Source organism: Lygodium microphyllum, chromosome 30, assembly GCF_053477565.2.
Source record: "Lygodium microphyllum isolate KBCC chromosome 30, Lygodium_microphyllum_v1.1.10, whole genome shotgun sequence".
NCBI lineage: Eukaryota > Viridiplantae > Streptophyta > Polypodiopsida > Schizaeales > Lygodiaceae > Lygodium > Lygodium microphyllum.
This window is the reverse complement of record NC_141164.1, coordinates 73594571-73607166: the sequence shown is the minus strand read 5'-3', so window position 1 is coordinate 73607166 and position 12596 is coordinate 73594571.

Here is a 12596-nt window from a genome sequence, read left to right as displayed (position 1 = left end):
TTGCATTGCCATGGCTAATCATGTAAAAAGGCTACCATATGTTTTTCTACAAAAAAATGCACCATGTCTGTCTTAAGTGATAATGTCATTTGCCAAGGCCACTTACAAATGAAGGAATATCATACAACTTGGATAGACATGAGGCAATCATGTGGGGAATTTGTAATAAAGTGGAAGAACTTGTAGGATTGTATGCAACAAAATACAAAGAGTGGGCAAAAGTGAGATAGTTTACAAGTATATGCATCTAGGCATGTAGTGGTCTTAAAAATAAGCTATGATACACCCTTTTGTGTTTCAAATGTATGATTGAAGATGTGGCTTAGACATTATTTAGGCAAGGAGAGTATAGTTTATTGGCCTATGGCTACTTAAAAATAAGCTATGATATACCCTCTTCTATTTCACATATATGATTGGAGGTGTGGTTTAGACATTATTTAGGCAAGGAGAGTATAGTCTATTGGCCTATGGTTAATTCCCTCTCTTATGGGGAGAGTTCCATTTCTCCTTACACTTTCTCATAAAATGTAACGACAAATTGGACCTCTCTCCATACCAATACCATCTATTTCAATTTTCAACTATGCTTTTTGTTCAATGACACAAATTCAATGTAGAGTAATCATTAGATTTCCATATTATGCTTTCCCCTCTCTTCTTCACATAGAGTGCACTTGTTATCTTACCTTATTCAAATAGTGTATGTTTACTACTTTTCTTCAAGATTCTTTTTCTTTTTCTCCTCCTTTATCACACACGTTGTCGTATTGCTGCGCATTCGAGGTGTGAAAACCACCCAAAAGTTGTGTGTGTGATTTGATACTTTGTACATACTTAGTCGTTATGTTTGCTCTTTTATTTTATGTGGGTAATATAGTGAAGAGGGGTTTGAAGCAAGAGGAAGAAATAATTCGTGATGAGTTGACATACATGACTGCCCTTCAAGCTTGTGGTGCACTTACAGATGCAAAAGCTATTGTTTGGAAGGAACAATTGTCTCTACTTGGGTTTCTGGAAATTGGTCAGACATTGCATCATGATGCTTGTATGAGGGGTTATACTTCATATGTCTTTGTTGGTAATGGTCTTGTGAGTATGTATGGAGCACATGGGACCATACAAGAAGCAGAGAGTATGTTTATTGGCTTACCGTTTCAAAATGTAGTATCATGGAGTGCAATGGGTATCTCTTTGGCTTACCTTTATGGACACCATCCCAAGTTGAATGATGGAAATGCATTTCGCGGGTTGGCTACAAGCTAGCAGATGGGTGTGGGATCAATGATTAGAGTTGAAGTGTATGTACTTGATGGTACTGTAGTCAGAGAAAGACCAGCGTTAACTCTGTCTTTCTTAATTCCTGGTTTAGCAGCAGCATTCTCAGTTTTTTGTTATGCAGAACTTACCAGTCGATGTCCATCGGCTGGCAATGCCTACCATTATGGGCGTGAAAAAGCAAAAGCGAAAGAGAACTATTTTTGAAAGAGCCTTTTGGGGGGGAAAGAAAAAAGAACACTATTTTTGAAAGGGACGATGATGGATAACAGGGGAACGCGGAAGAAAACGAGGAGGAATGAAGGAGGATGGGAGGCCATCGCACTGTACTAGAAGGAGGACATCATCTCGTGTCTTATGTTGGGTGGCAGGGCAATGATCCCTCAACTGATTTCATGGGTGGAGGATTTGTCTCTCTTGAAAATCTACTATTCTTTGCGAAGAGATTCCCTCTAAACCCACCTCTTGGACAGGGTCAAGCTTTTTAAGGATACTTGTTGCTGAGGTTGTTACACGATCTACTTTGTGGCTTGGCAACATGCTATTGTGTGGTTGTGCCCATCAGAAAGGACATGGAGATAAATTTCTAACCTTGGATCTCACACCTGTGCAAGAAGAGAGACTTCGCAGACTACAGTTGCGCTTAGAAGTAACTTTTGATGGTACACGATCAGATCATCAGGAGGCTCTGAAGGCATTATGGTATGCTGCATTTCCTGACTCAGATCTACATGGACTTATTTCTGAACAATGGAAAGACATGGGGTGGCCATAAAACTTCATTACGTTGAAGAAAACGGAGAGAAGGGGAATGTTTTTCTCAGTCGACGAGAGGGGAACAATCGATCCTGTGGAAAACAGAGAATGGACCTGCAGTAACCGAATCTTTTAGGCCTTTGCATATAGCTCAAGCCTCTTCACTAAAGCCGGAAAAAACAGCTTTGGATCCAGCAACGAAGTAATTATGGAACATTTGATCATCATACACATCTTCAGTGCCATATATACTGAAGATTTGTAACCTTTGGCTTTCATCTCTGTTAAAGATGTAATACACCGTGCCTCCTTCGATCTTCAAAACATCTCCAACCCCTAAATCTGCTTCTCGACTTTCACCTTTGTCCACCCAGGACAGTCTACCTTTGCCTGCATAGCCTTGACAGTAGGCACAAGAACCTTGAGATCATTCACAATGATACCCATGAAAAGCCGTATAATATACTGAGTAGAAAATCGGGCTTTATCAACGAATATGGAAGATGGAAATGCTGAGAAAGAGAACTAGAATGCCATCCTGGTTTTAAAAGGGAAAAGCATGCGTGAAGGATCCACAAACAGAAAGAGCTGCTTAGTTCAATATATCGTCCAAAGGAGATCTTTTGCAGGCAGCTAAAACAGTCTAGACACAGATTCAAGGTTTCTTTGTGGTGATCTGCAGTCTCTTAGCCTAATATCATGTCAAGAGGTTCTACTCAAGACAGTCTAAAGAAAGGTCTTAGGTGCCATCAAGGATTCCACAACTGTTGGTCTTGTACAGATCAACAATGATTACAAGGATCTGGATGCAGCAGTTGTTAAAGCCACTAATCATGTTGAATGCCCACCTAAGGAAAAGCATGTTCTAACCATATTCTTTGCTTTTGCTACTTTCCATATTCTATTTATCAGCTTGTAATAAGCCAAGTAGCACAATCTGTATTCCATGCCTTGCCTTGCAAATGAGGAAGTAACACAGTCTGTAATTGCATGCACTGGACAGATTTTTCAGGTGCAGCTCCCTGTATAGCTTCTACCAATACTACAAGCCACTTGATGGAGTGTACACATGTCAAAATTGACATGATACAGAGATTAATAAGAACTTGTGAAATGATGGACTATATTTATTCTTTGTGAGCTTTGACCATAAAAAGAGGCCTTGAGGGCATATCAAAGGGACATGAAGGACTTCCGTTTTTGAACAGCCAATTTAGAAATCGAATTTGTTTCCTTTATGAAATTGAAGCTGTTGATGTTGATTAAGGTTGTAAATGTCACGCTTGATTGATCTTCTATCTTGAAATTTAACAAGGACTTCTGAAGTTGCGACATTGCTTTCGAAACCCTTCGACAACTTTGGTGAACCCGACGTGAAAGCGTTGCAGAAATTTCAGGATGGGAGATTCTTCAGCATCTATTTCAGCCTCTTCTACAATTCCAGCTGCGTCCTCTACTTCAGCTCCATCAATGACTACTGCGTCAAGTACTTCAACAGATGGTCTAAAGCAGATTTTGCAGAATATGTCCATGTATGTGCAGCTCCAAAATCAGCAGACACAATTGTATATGCAACAGCAGCAACAATTGCATCAACAACAGTTGTCTCAGCAAAGGCAACTCTATTCGGAGCAGGAGAATGCAAACAGCACGACTAAGGCTATTGAAGCAGTTGAGAATGAGAAGAAGCTATTTGATGGCCGTAATGTTTCAGCATATTTGAAGACATATGAGATCAAGATGGGGTTTTTTGGAGTTCCTGGACTTATGAGTAAGTACTTCCTTCATCTTGTCATACCCGCTTTGAGGGCAAAAGTGACTGATCTTTTTATTCAAAATACACATTGGCAAGATTTTAAGAAGGCCTTGAAAGAAGAATATTTCCTTGAGGACTTTGGTATGGCTACTCGGCGGTCATTCCGAGAGTGGGTCTACATGCCAAACAAAGGTCTAGCTACTTCAGAGTTGATTCGAGAATTCGAAGAGAGGTATAGTCAGCTTGATGCCATTGAACAAAGAGCATTGGATGTTGAAAAAGTTGAGCTTTTCTTGCAAGCTGCAGATCCTGCTCTTCAAGAAGAATTAGGTGAGCTTCTTGAGGATCGCACGAAGCCTATGGGTCTTAAAACGGATTGGCAGGATGCTCAGGATGCAGTCTCGACTTTGACCAAGAGGAGGATATGGAAGACTCGCCTACAGAATGGTTCCATGACACCTACACCATCATCAGCTCCTATGCCTGCTTCTATCCCTGTTATTTCTTCTCCTCCTCAGCTAGTTTCTTGGCCTATGTCAGTGCCTACTATTTCCACTCCACCTATTCCTCCTGTTCCACGACCGATGCCTACACCTTCTGCTCCAAAACCATCCGCTCCATCGGTGCCTACCTCTCTTGATGACATTATCAAAGGCATAACAGATTTGACACTGGAATTAGTCAAAGCGGAGTTGGTGGGAAAGTTGAAAGAGTAGTTTGCTTCGACTACGCCTACTATTTCTTCTAGTGCTCCTACTGCACCTAGGAGTGCTCCTAGTGCACCTAGGAGAGATCGGAGATGTATTTGGTGTGATAGTACGGACCATCAGCATTGCAGGGATTGTGAATCTTTTCAGGATGCAAGGAGGAAGAATTTGGTATTTTGGGGACAGGATGGTAAGATTTGGTTGACTGAAATAGGAGCTCTGCTTGCTACCAACTTTGGGAAAGGCGGAATGAAGAAGTTAGTGGATGACATGGCTGCGCGTACTTCTTATGTGACAACTAGAGGAGATGCTTCTACATATGGAGTCCAGATTGAGAAGGGATCAGAGAATCAGTCTGCACTATGGACTTATGCTATGGAGACTGCAAACAAAGAAAAAATTCAGCAAACTGTTTTGACTAGTGCAGGCTCTAGTATCAGATCAGAGACAAGTTGGGATTCACCTGTTGACAGGTATTCTATTTATGCCTACTTGGCTAAGTCTCAGGAAGTAGATGTACTTGTTGAGGAGAAGCGTAAGAGGGATGAAGAAAATCCGAGTGCAGCTAAAAAGACTAGAGGGGGTGAGTTTGTTACTCCACTTACTGCAGGACCGTCTTTGAGACCAGGGCCAGAATGACAAATGGAAGATGCTCAAAAGAGAGAAAAGAGGCAACAGCCTAGAGAGAGAAAGCAGCCAGGGTTTAGATTGATGTCCGATATTGAGACATCTACGGACATAAAGAAAATCTTTAATGATAAGATACTTGGCAGTGAGGTGACTTTCACTATTTCTGAGATTTTGGGTATCTCGAAAAGAGAGTTTCAGGATCAGTTTCAGGAGGTCCTAAAGAGGAAAAGACATGCATTGTCTACCACTGATACACAGAGAGTTTTGATTGGGGAGTTGGATGAGGATGAGGATGAGGTTATGGTTGAGAATGCTTCTATTTTTCCACAGGCAGAGAAGAGGGTTCAGCCTATGCATTATGCTGAAATTGATGAGCCTGTCTTGATACCGCGTAGTCACTTTTCGCGGAGCCATTGGGCTAGGGCAACTACAGAGACGATGGTAAAGATTGGAGAGAAACATGTGCCTTATGTTGCATTGGTGGATCATGGTTCAGAGATTAATCTCATAGTTCGTGGAGTTTATGAGAGTAACAGATGGCCTATGGATGTAGAGCATGGGTGGCGTATGAGAGCTGCCAATAACAGTACAGGTGATTTGTATGCTGCATGTCCTAGTGTCAGGGTTTCTATTGGTGATGTAGAGGAGGATTTTCATTCTTTGTGCAGGATTCATGCTCTTATCCCATAATTCTTGGTCAGCTATTCATCACAGAGACGCACATGGAAACAAAGGTAATGGATGATGAATCTGCTTATGCACGGATTCGCAGTAAAGATGGCATGAGAGCAGTTCAGTTTATGACTGTGCGTGTGAACCATGTTAGAAACAGGGATACTCTCAGAGATGCACCTTTGTCCACTGTGAGGGATTCGGGTTTTCATTAGGTACCGCCGTTTCGCGAGATGACGGTGGTACAGAGCAGAGGAGATTGGAGTTCTCGCCTCCTGGCAGCAGTGTTTTCTCCTCCGGTTTTGTTGGGATTTCAGCAAACAGTTCGATGAGCTATCAGAAGACTTCTAGGTTGCCTAGAGCTGCCAGGCAGTACATATGCAGGAAGGAGAAAAATTTGAAAAATGCAGGAATTTTGGAGGATGATGAGCACATAGATGGGATGTATGACAATGTGATTTGTGCAGATACGATGACAGAGATGGGAGATATGCTGAAAACTGATATGCGGAATTGTCACAGTAATGTATTAGTGCAGTCCCTGGACATGTTTCATGAAATTGCAGATTTTGTGTCACAGATTGAGTCAGAGGCTGAGGTAACTTAGCAAAGAGTGTTGAGTGCTGAAAAAATTCAGCAAACAGAGTTTCCAGCTGGTTATGATCAGCTTTCAGAGGCACAGAGGGCTGAAAACTTTCAGCCAACAGAGTTTACTGCTGAAGTATTTCAGCATCCAGAGTTTAGGGCTGTTTCTATGCAGTCCATAGAGCAGAGGGCTGAGGATATTCAGCCATTGGAGTGTAGAATTGCTGATTTACAGCAAGATTTATGTAATGCAGACGAGCATAATGAAGCCAGGGTTAACACGAAATACAAAACTGTGGATAAGAAGGTGAAGCCGGTTGCTGTACCGCTTCCACCTGACACTGATTAGCAAATAGAGAGGGCTGCTAAACAGCCAATTTTGAGGAATCCGAAGCATATTGGTCATAAATTTTCAGCAGAGACTCTTGCTGAATTGAAAATTGGAAATGGTGATTTCTTGCTACCCATAGAGAAGCAATGCTTTCAGGAGATGCTTGAGCGACATGGAAGGGGATTTGCTTTTTTCCCACATGAGATTGGATGTGTGAATCCAGATATTGTTGCTCCTATGGTCATTTTTACTATTCCTCATATTCCATGGAATCTTCGACCTATTCCAGTGCCTAAAGCACACCTGCCAAAGTTGATTGATTTATTGAATGAGAAAATCAGAATGGGAATTCTTGAGCCTTCATCTGCACCATACTCAAATAGGTGGTTTACAGTTCCAAAGAAGAATGGTACTCTTCGATTTATTCATTACATGCAGCCAGTGAACAGAGTTACTATCAGGAATGTTGGTATAGGTCCAGTTGTGGATGAGTTTGCAGAAGCATTTGCTGGACGTGCCATCTATTCTTTAGGTGATTTGTATTTAGGATATGATCAGTTTCAGCTGGCTTTGGAAAGCAGGGACATAACCACCATGAGAACTCCTATTGGGCTTGTCAGGATGTGTACCTTGCCTCAAGGTGCCACTAATTCTGTTGCGCATATGATGAATGCCATGCATAAGGTCCTTCGGGATTACATACCTCAGCTTACTATGCCTTTTTTGGATGATGTGCCCATTAAGGGATGTGCAGAAGAAGAGAAGAATGAGAGTCTAAATGATCAGGGATGCAGATACTTTGTGGCTGATCATATTTCAGCATGTGAGAAGATTTTGGCCAAGTTAGAAGAAGTGAACTTGACACTTTCAGGGCAAAAATCTGTTTTTGGAGTGAATGAGGTTGTCATTGTTGGACATATGTGTGGGTATTATGGCAGGAAACCCTCACCTGATAAGGTGAATGCTATAGGCAAGATTGCGGAGTATTGTTCTACCACTTCAGAGGTACGGAGATTCATTGGAGCTTGTGTGTTTTATATGATTTGGATACCTCATTTTGCACACATAGCAGATTGTTTATATCAGCTGCTTCGAAAGGGGCAGAAATTCTATTGGGATGAGAGCCACACTAGAGCTATGCAGAAATTGAAGAAGTTATTGCAGAATGCTCCTACTCTTAGGAAAGCGGATTATAATTGTGGAAGGCCTATTGTATTGACAGTTGACACTAGTCCAATTGGCATAGGTTGGGCTGTGGGTCAAGATGATGCAGATGGAAATAAGTATGCTATTCGGTTTGGGGCGAAAGTCCTAAACGAGAGACAGAGGAGATATCCGCAAATCAAGAGGGAGCTACTGGGGATTGTCACGGCTCTCAAATGTGACAAGGAGTACTTTATTGGAGCTTCAGTTGTGGTAGAGACAGATTGCTTGCCATTGATTGGTATGATCACGAGTTGCTCTACTCCGGATATAGCCATGTTGAGATGGATTGCATACATCAAGTCATTAAATCCGGAATTTAAACACATAGCAGGGAAGGATAATCCAGTGGCAGATATGTTGTCTAGAGCCAGATATGATGATGAGGAGACTCTACTTGCAGAAGAGGATGATGCAGAAATTTCAGCCACTATGGTTGATCATGTTTGTCATGTCTATGATATTGTGGCTTTCATAGAAGAACTCTATGTTGGAGATTGGTTGCAGATTGGCAGATACCTTAGTACACTAAGCAAAAGAGATGAATGGACAGATGAAGAGTTCAAGAAGATCAGAAGGAAAGCCTATGGTTATTTTCTCAAGGACAGATTTCTTTGGAAGCATCCGAAGAAAAGAGGCGGATTACCTTTGCGGGTTGTCTGTGATAGAGAGACACAGTTACAGGTGATGAGGGAGTTTCATGAGAGTCCTTGGGCTGGTCATAGAGGAGTGTGGGCTACTTATGAGAAAATCAAAGAGAAATATTGGTGGAAAGGCATGTATAGAGATGTTTCTCACTTTGTTGAGACTTGTAGAGACTGCCAGATGTATTCGGTAGTGCGTCATCGAGATGAGCTTCATCCGACCTATCCGCTATGCATTCATTATAAGTGGGTAGTTGATTTGGTTACTATGCCTATGGGTCTATGGCAGATGAGGTATATTGTTTTGGCTAGAGAGGATCTTACCAATCATGGTGAGGGCAGATCTTTGAGAACGAAGACCACTAGTGCAGTGTGTAAGTTCTTATTGGAGGAAATTTTCTGCAGGTATGGTTGTGTGGGTAAGATCACTGCGGATCGTGGTGAATTGGATGCAGATGAAGCTAGGGAGTTTTTCTCTCAGCTAGGAATCAAGTTAGCTCTAACTACAGCATATAATCCAGAGGGAAATGGGAAGAGTGAAAGAGGGCATCCGCTGATAGTGAAAGCATTAGCCAAAGCATGCAGAGGACGGATTGGAGAATGGTCGAGACTTCTACCATTTGCTTTGTGGGCTGATCGTATGACTCATAGTGTTACCACAGGATATATGCCTACAGAGTTGATGTATGGTCAGAAACCTGTTATGCCGACTGAGACTTGTGCTTTGACTTGGTCAGTTTTACCTTGGCAGGAGGATTTGACGAGAGAGGAGCTCTTAGCTCTTCGGATTCGACAGTTGGAGAGGAGACCTGAGGATATTCAGCTAGCTATTGACAGGTTGAAGGTTGCTAGACTAAGGAATAAGGACAAGTTTGACAGCATGCATCACTTGCGGCCTAGAGCAATAGAAGAGGGAGATTGGGTATTGGCCTTTGATAGCAGCCTTGAAAATCAGCGTACTGCACTTCAGAAGATGGTGAAAAGATGGTTTGGGCCGTACATAGTCAGACATGCTTTTGATAATGCAACATATGAATTGACAGAATTGGATGGGACAGTGCTTAGAGTGCCTATTGCTGGAAAAAGAATCAAGATTTTCAAGAAAAGAGATGATGAAGATTATGCATTGGAAGAATTTGCAAGAGAAGAACAACGAGAAGAAACTCCAATGGAAGAGACAGATGATATGACAGATAATCTTGTTGATATACCGGAAATGCATAATGAAGAGATTGATCTGTTTGTGATCTTGATGATAACGATCATGGGTAGTTGGCCCATCCGGAGGATGCGCAGGATTAGAGCGGGTGGATGTCGTATTGCTGCGCATTCGAGGTGTGAAAACCACCCAAAAGTTGTGTGTGTGATTTGATACTTTGTACATACTTAGTCGTTATGTTTGCTCTTTTATTTTATGTGGGTAATATAGTGAAGAGGGGTTTGAAGCAAGAGGAAGAAATAATTCGTGATGAGTTGACATACATGACTGCCCTTCAAGCTTGTGGTGCACTTATAGATGCAGAAGCTATTGTTTGGAAGGAACAATTGTCTCTACTTGGGTTTCTGGAAATTGGTCAAACATTGCATCATGATGCTTGTATGAGGGGTTATACTTCAGATGTCTTTGTTGGTAATGGTCTTGTGAGTATGTATGGAGCACATGGGACCATACAAGAAGCAGAGAGTATGTTTATTGGCTTACCATTTCGAAATGTCGTATCATGGAGTGCAATGGGTATCTCTTTGGCTTACCTTTATGGACACCATCCCAAGTTGAATGATGGAAATGCATTTCGCGGGTTGGCTACAAGCTAGCAGATGGGTGTGGGATCAATGATTGGAGTTGAAGTGTATGTACTTGATGGTACTGTAGTCGGAGAAAGACCAGCGTTAACTCTGTCTTTCTTAATTGCTGGTTTAGCAGCAGCATTCTCAGTTTTTTGTTATGCAGAACTGACCAGTTGATGTCCATCGGCTGGCAGTGCCTATCATTATGCCTATATCTGTGCTGGGGAAGAGGACAAAGGGGGCATGAAAAAGCAAAAGCGAAAGAGAACTATTTTTGAAAGAGCCTTTTGGGGTGGAAAGAAAAAAGAACACTATTTTTGAAAGGGACAATGATGGATAACGGGGGAACGCGGAAGAAAACGAGGAGGAATGAAGGAGGATGGGAGGCCATCGCACTGTACTGGAAGGAGGACATCATCTCCTGTCTTATGCTAGGTGGCAGGGCAATGATCCCTCAACTGATTTCAGGGGTGGAGGATTTGTCTCTCTTGAAAATCTACTATTCTTTGCGAAGAGATTCCCTCTAAACCCACCTCTTGGACAGGGTCAAGCTTTTTAAGGATACTTGCTGCTGAGGTTGTTACACGATCTGCTTTGTGGCTTGGCAACATGCTATTGTGTGGTTGTGCCCATCAGAAAGGACATGGAGATAAATTTCTAACCTTGGATCTCACACCTGTGCAAGAAGAGAGACTTCGCAGACTACAGTTGCGCTTAGAAGTAACTTTTGATGGTACACGATCAGATCATCAGGAGGCTCTGAAGGCATTATGGTATGCTGCATTTCCTGACTCGGATCTACATGGACTTATTTCTGAACAATGGAAAGACATGGGGTGGCCATAAAACTTCATTACGTTGAAGAAAACGGAGAGAAGGGGAATGTTTTTCTCAGTCGACGAGAGGGGAACAATCGATCCTGTGGAAAACATAGAATGGACCTGCAGTAACCGAATCTTTTAGGCCTTTGCATATAGCTCAAGACTCTTCACTAAAGCCGGAAAAAATAGCTTTGGATCCAGCAACGAAGTAATTATGGAACATTTGATCATCATACACATCTTCAGTGCCATATATACTAAAGATCTGTAATCTTTGGCTTTCATATATGTTAAAGATGTAATACACCGTGCCTCCTTCGATCTTCAAAACATCTCCAACCCCTAAATCTGCTTCTCGACTTTCACCTTTGTCCACCCAGGACAGTCTACCTTTGCCTGCATAGCCTTGACAGTAGGCACAAGAACCTTGAGATCATTCACAATGATACCCATGAAAAGCCGTACAATATACTGAGTAGAAAACCGGGCTTTATCAACGAATATGGAAAATGGAAATGCTGAGAAAGAGAACTAGAATGCCATCCTGGTTTTAAAAGGGAAAAGCATGCGTGAAGGATCCACAAACAGAAAGAGCTGCTTAGTTCAATATATCGTCCAAAGGAGATCTTTTGCAGGCAGCTAAAACAGTCTAGACACAGATTCAAGGTTTCTTTGTGGTGATCTGCAGTCTCTTAGCCTAATATCATGTCAAGAGATTCTACTCAAGACAGTCTAAAGAAAGGTCTTAGGTGCCATCAAGGATTCCACAACTATTGGTCTTGTACAGATCAACAGTGATTACAAGGATCTGGATGCAGCAGTTGTTAAAGCCACTAATCATGTTGAATGCCCACCTAAGGAAAAGCATGTTCTAACCATATTCTTTGCTTTTGCTACTTTCCATATTCTATTTATCAGCTTGTAATCAGCCAAGTAGCACAATCTGTATTCCATGCCTTGCCTTGCAAATGAGGAAGTAACACAGTCTGTAATTGCATGCACTGGACAGATTTTTCAGGTGCAGCTCCCTGTATAGCTTCTACCAATACTACAAGCCACTTGATGGAGTGTACACATGTCAAAATTGACATGATACAGAGATTAATAAGAACTTGTGAAATGATGGACTATATTTATTCTTTGTGAGCTTTGACCATAAAAAGAGGCCTTGAGGGCATATCAAAGGGACATGAAGGACTTCAGTTTTTGAACAGCCAATTTAGAAATCGAATTTGTTTCCTTTATGAAATTGAAGCTGTTGATGTTGATTAAGGTTGTAAATGTCACGCTTGATTGATCTTCTATCTTGAAATTTAACAAGGACTTCTGAAGTTGCGACATTGCTTTCGAAACCCTTCGACAACTTTGGTGAACCCGACGTGAAAGCGTTGCAGAAATTTCAGGATGGGAGATTCTTCAGCATCT